Below are 6,651 nucleotides of genomic sequence, written 5' to 3' on the forward strand. Positions count from 1 at the left end.
GGTTTATGAATTCTTGGAATCATGAATCCGAAGCATTCATTAACTTTTGCTATTTTGAAGATTTATGACGACTAGATTTTTTTTAGTCTGAATTTTAAAATAACGAGTTAGACAATTAAAGATATCTCAGGATGACTGTATAATTAGAGGTGAAACCGGTTTGGGTCGATCTGTTTTTTTACGTAATTGAAATTGAATGGGTACCTAACTACCTGTTATAACGGGACGATTTTTTATGTAAAAAAACAGACTAAAAGGGCGTACAAAATAAAATAGACCACCCATATAGATACCGATTTTTCAGTCTGACTTTTTGTTTAATTTAATTTAACCAAAACGAAGGGATTTTTTTAGATTTAGTAAGGGGATAAAGAAACGATATTCGAGATGCAAATTCAATAAAAAAAAATATTTCCATTTATTTATATTATATTAGCGGCATAGTCGAGTGTAAGGCGGGGAGTCCAAATTCTTTTTCCCCGGTTCAAATCCGGGTGCCGCCTCATCGATAAAAAACTCGAAATCCTTAATTCGTTTGGCTGACATAACTCGCCGAATTTTTGCCTAGCAGAAATAGAGGAAAAAGACTGACTGTCAATCCTTACCTATCTATAAAACATTTTTTTTTCAGGATCATTTTTTAAGAAATCGTTATCTCAAGAAACCTTTTTATTTTCCGATATGATTTTCCATAAATTGTTTTTCAGATTCAAAATCTTGTTTTATAAAAATCGTATTTTTTTCATTAACCGTACTTTTTACCTGTTTTGTTTTCCAAAAAATGATTCCAAAAAAAGCAATTTAAAAAAAATGGGTTTTTAGGGAAAACCCCCAAAAAATTGTTTCTGAAAAAAACGGGTTTTGTGAAAAAATGTTTTCTGAAAAAACACTATAGAAAAACATTTTTGGGAAACACGGTTTCCGAAAAAACAGTTTTAGAAGAAAATAGACGTTTTTAAAAAAAAAAAAAAAATTTCAAAAAGCATTTAAGAAAAAGTCAAGCAACTGCAAATCTTAATATTCTTATCAGCTACCAAACAGACCACAAAAATATTATTTTGGTTCATGAATCCAAGTACTCATTAACCTTTGCTATTTTGAAGATATACGAGGACTAGATTTCTTTTAGTCTGAGTTTTAAAAATAATGAGTTGGACAATCGAGATATCTCAGGAGGACTGTAGAATTAGAGGTGAAATTGGTATGGGTCGATCCGTTTTTTAACGTAATTGAACGGGTACCTATTATAATGGTTCAATTTTTTATGTAAAAGCCAGACCAAAATCCCGTACAAAATAAAATAAACCACCAATATAAAAACCAATTTTTCGGTCTGATTTTTTGTTTAAACCAAATTTAAATTTTATTTAACCAAAAAGAAGGAATTTTTTAGATTTAGTAAGGGGATAAAAAAACGGGACTCAAGATGCAGATTCATTAAAAAAAATATTTCCATCTGTTTATATCATATTTGCGGCATAGACGAGTGGTAAGGCGGGGGACTGCAAATCCTTTTTCCCCAGTTCAAATCTGGGCCTCCTCGTCGAAAAAAAACTCGAACCTTAATTCGCTCTGCTGACATAACTCACTGAAGTTTTGCCCAGCAGAAATAGAGGAAAAAGACTAGGACTGTCAATCCTTGCGTATGTATAAAACATTTTTTTTTTCAGGATCATTTTTTAAGAAATTATTCTTTTATGAAACTGCTTTATTCTCCGATATGGTTTTCCATAAATTGTATTTTAGAAACCATTTTTTCAAAAAGAAAAACCAAAATCGTGTTTTATAAAAATCGTATTTTTAACTGTATTTTTTCATTAACCGCTTTTTTAACTGTTTCTTTTTTTTTTAAAAATGGTTTATGGAAAAGCGATTTTCGAAAAAAAATTGGGGAAAACGGGTTTTGGAAAAACATAGTTGAGAAATATGGTTTCCGAAAAAAGTGTTTTCTGGGAAAAAAACATTTTTAGAAGAAAATGGATGTGTTTAAAAAAACATTTTCTTTTGAGAAGCGTTTAAGAAGAAGTCAAACAATTACAAATCTTAAGATTCTTATTAGTTACCAAACAGACAAAAAAAATATTATTTTGATTTATGAATTCGTGGAGTCATGAATCTGAAGCACTTATTAACCTTTGCTATTTTGACGATTATGACGGCTGGATTTCTTTTAGTCCGATTTTTAAAAATAATGAGGTTGGACAATTAGAGCTATCTCAGGAGGACGGTATAATTAGAGGTGAAACCGGTCTGGGTCGATCTGTTTTTTAACATAATTGAATGGGTACCTATTATGATGGCCGATTTTTTTATATAAAAAAACATACCAAAAGCCCATACAAAATAAAATATACCACCCATATAGAAACCGGTTTTTCAGTGTTATTTTTTGTTTAAATCTAATGTAAATTTTATTTAACCAAAAAGAAAGAATTTTTTTAGATTTAGTAAGGGAATAAAGAAAACGGGATTCAAGATGCAAATTCGATCAAAAAAGAAAATATTTCCATCTATTTATATTATATTGGCTGCATGGCCGAGTGGTAAGGCGGGACTTCAAATCCTTTTTCCCCAATTCAAATCCCGGTGCCGCTTCATTGACTAAAAATCGAAATCCTTAATTTGTTCAGCTGACATTACTCGCCAAATTTTTTCCAGCAAAAATAGAGGAAAAAGACTACAACTGTCAATCCTTGCCCCTAGGACCCAGGGGAGGAATATAGTATAGGAAGGGTTTGTCTAGCTATCAAGACTTACTGATTCCCTTCCACTACTAGTGTAGTGTCTATTGATTGAGTTTTGGGTTACATTGGACAATTAGATGGGGAATCAAATTCGTAGTTGTGGAACAGGGGGTTACCTATATAGTATACTGATGCAGAGACACAATAGCATTAGGATTTTATGCTAAGTGGGACCGTGACAAGTCAGGGATTGGATGACCTACAAGAAAATTTTCTATTTTTAGTAGTTTCCGAATTTTATATCTTCTTAGTTTTAGCAGTTTCAGAATTTTATATTGGGTTAATTCCGTTTTGGCCCCCGATTTGTGACCAACTCGCCGTTTTGGCCCCCATAAGTGTCCGGCAGTTCGTTTTGGCCCCAATTTCCTGTTTGGCCCCAACATATTTTTGTAAGCTTCTCCATTATACCCTTATGGAAATTCTGTAAATTAAATGTATTTTCTTTCTCTTTGTCCACCTCACTAAGCAATTGCCACGTCATATTCGTCCACATAAGGTCGCCGGAAAATGTCGCCGGCGACATCATTTCCGGCGACCACCATTTTTTTTTTTTTTTTTTTAACTTCTTCTTCTCCAACCATCTCCTTCTTCTTCTCCAACCATCTCCTTCCTTCTTCTTCTCTCTCTCCTTCTTCTTCTCTCTCTCCTTCTTCTTCTCTCTCTCTTCCCCTCTTCTCTCTCTCTCCACCTATTCTCTCTCTGTTAGGTTTCCGGCGAAGGGAAACCCTTCGTCGGAAACCGTCTGGATCTGGGGAAAACCCTAGATCCAGACACCTCTTCGTCTGGAAAATCCAGACGAAGAAGGGTTCCTCTTCGTCTGGAAAATCCAGACGAAGAGGGGTTCCTCTTCGTCTGGAAAATCCAGACGAAGAGGGTTCCTCTTCGTCTGGAAAATCCAGACGAAGAGGTGTCTGGATCTGGGGTTTTCCCCAGATCCAGACGGTTTCCGGCGAAGGGTTTCCCTTCGCCGGAAACCTAACAGAGAGAGAAGAGGGGGAGAGAGAGAGAAGAGGGGAAGAGAGAGAGAAGAAGAAGGAGAGAGAAAAGAAGAAGGAGAGAGAGAAGAAGAAGGAGAGAGAGAGAGAAGAAGAAGGAAGGAGATGGTTGGAGAAGAAGAAGGAGATGGTTGGAGAAGAAGAAGTTAAAAAAAAAAAAAAAAAAAAAAAAATGGTGGTCGCCGGAAATGATGTCGCCGGCGACATTTTCTGGCGACCTTATGTGGACGAATATGACGTGGCAATTGCTTAGTGAGGTGGACAAAGAGAAAGAAAATACATTTAATTTACAGAATTGCCATAAGGGTATAATGGAGAAGCTTACAAAAATATGTTGGGGCCAAACAGGAAATTGGGGCCAAAACGAACTGCCGGACACTTATGGGGGCCAAAACGGTGAGTTGGTCACAAATCGGGGGCCAAAACGGAATTAACCCTTTTATATTTTCTTAGTTGTAGCAGTTTCAGAATTTTAGTTGCTTTAGGGAAGATTTTCTAGCTTTTACCAGTTTCCCAATTTTGGTTGTTTTCCTAGTTATTAGCAGTTTTCTAAATTCAAGCCTATAAATAGGACTTTTATGTTCATTGTTAAGGGAGCTTAGTTTATTGAATAAAATTTTGTTTGATTTAATCAATTATTGAAAAGTGATCTCTATACTTTTAGTCTTTTGCCTGCTACGTGATGAATCAGTTGGTACCAGAGCTTGTGTCGATCTATAGCAATGTCACCGGAAAGACAGCATGTTGTAGGTAGGGAGAATCCCATGGATGTTGCTAATAAAAGAGCATTAATTCAAGCTATGAATCAGCGATTAGATGGAGTTGACGAATGGTGGCAACAGGTGAGTCGAATGATGGAAGGATTGACGCATCGGTTAGATGCCCTGATAGTTCATCAAAGGAAATCGACTTCACGAAATCTTTACTCGGTAAGGGATGATGGGTCTACTGAAGATGATTCTGATAACCCTTTTGGTAGGGACATCGGGAGAAGGAACCAAACCAGTTACGACTCTCGGAGATGGAAAGGGGGATTGAGGATTGATATCCCAGAATTTAGACGGTGTGGCTAACCTGAAGAATTCCTCGACTGACTAACTGCGGTAGACGATATTCTAGAATTTAAGAAGATATCTCAGGATAGACAAGGACCTCTTGTGGCTACTAGACTTTGCGATAGGGTTGTGGTATGGTGGCAGCAACACAAGTTGGTGTGGTCGAGAACAGGGTAACCAAAGGTAACTTCGTGAGAGAAGATGAAGAAGTATATGCATGCAACTTTTCTTCCACATAACTACACCAAGTTAATGTAAAGAGAAGAAAATTGTGTTGTTACCTAGTAAAGAGATTCCTCCTACACCTAAAAAAGGTGACAATTCAAATTTGTTATCTCGTGGGTTGTTCATTGAGGAGGTTGAACAAACTGATGTTGGATTTATGATAATTGTTAAGTAAAGTAGCATTGTGGATTACGTGATTTCATATTCTGTTCCCCCAATATTGGAAGAGTTCGCAAATGTTTTCCCCACAAATCTATCTGGCGGGTTACCACCGCCGCAGGATGTTCAACATCAAATAAATCGAGTTCCCAGTGCGACTTTACTGAATAGAGTTGATTATAGTATGAACCTAGAGGAACATGTGAAGTATGAGGAGGGCGAGTATGTTTGGGTCGTTTAACCAAAGATAGATTCCTAGTGGACGAATAAAACAAGTTATCAACAAGAAAAATTGGGTCACTAGGGATATTTGAGAAGATTAATCCGAATACTTATCGTCTAAAATTGCCCAAGTCATGTGCGCCCCTCGGATGTTTTTAACGTCAAACGCTTATTACCATATTCTGGAGATAATTCGGACGAGGTCGAATTTTGTTCAACCCGGGGGAGATGATGCAGCAGACACAATAACACTAAGATTTTATGCTAAGTGGGACCGTGACAAGTCAAGGATTGGATGAACTGCAAGAAGATTTTCTATTTTTAGTAGTTTCCGAATTTTATACTTTCTTAGTTTTAGCAATTTCAGAATTTAGTTGCTTTAAGGAAGATTTTGTAGTTTTTAGCAGTTTTCCAATTTTGGTTGTTTTCCTAGTTATTAGCAGTGTCCCAAATTTTAATTATTTTAAAGTTTTACTAATTTTAGACTTCTATTATTTTAGGGTTTCAAGCCTATAAATAGGTCGTTTATGTTCATTGTTAAGGGAACTTGGTTTATTGAATAAAATTTCGTTTGATTTATTCAATCATAGAGGAGCGATCTATATATTTTTAATATTTCGTCTACAACTACGCGTTGAATCATATACAGACTCACGAGAGTCTCGGAATGCTCAAACATACATATTGGATTGGATAGAGAATTACCCATTGTTTTATTTATATAATAAAACAAAAACTGGAAAAAAAACTTCTTTTAGGTTGTGATTGATATCATGGAAATAATTCCATGGAAATAAAAAAGTTCCATGTAAAATCTTCCACAGAATTTATTTCGTGGAAATAAGAGTTCTTTCCGTTGGTAGTCATTTACTATTCCGTGGAATTACAAACTCTGTTATTTGGTTGACAACTAACTTCTACGAATATAATATTCAATTAAGAATTTTTATCTACTCTTTATGTAGTCAAAATGACATTTTTACTCTTATGTTGCCAAAATTACATTTTTCAACCTTATGTTGTCTAAATTATATTTTTGCCCTTATGTTGTCAAAATTATATTTTTACTTCTACGTTGTAAAATTATTTACCCTTGTGTCACTTTGTTAAGTTAAAAGTAAGAATGTAAAGTTGTGCTCAATAACACATGTCTATCGCGAGACAAATCAAGCGGCAAATTTCCTCTCAAAATTGAAACCTAGTATGGGTTATCTGGAGTTTCCATCGTGATCGATATTGGCAAAATTGACA

The sequence above is a fragment of the Eschscholzia californica genome, unplaced genomic scaffold (assembly GCF_041429995.1).
Source record: "Eschscholzia californica isolate CP2 unplaced genomic scaffold, dmEscCali1.0.p SCAF_5, whole genome shotgun sequence".
Classification (NCBI taxonomy): Eukaryota; Viridiplantae; Streptophyta; class Magnoliopsida; order Ranunculales; family Papaveraceae; genus Eschscholzia; species Eschscholzia californica.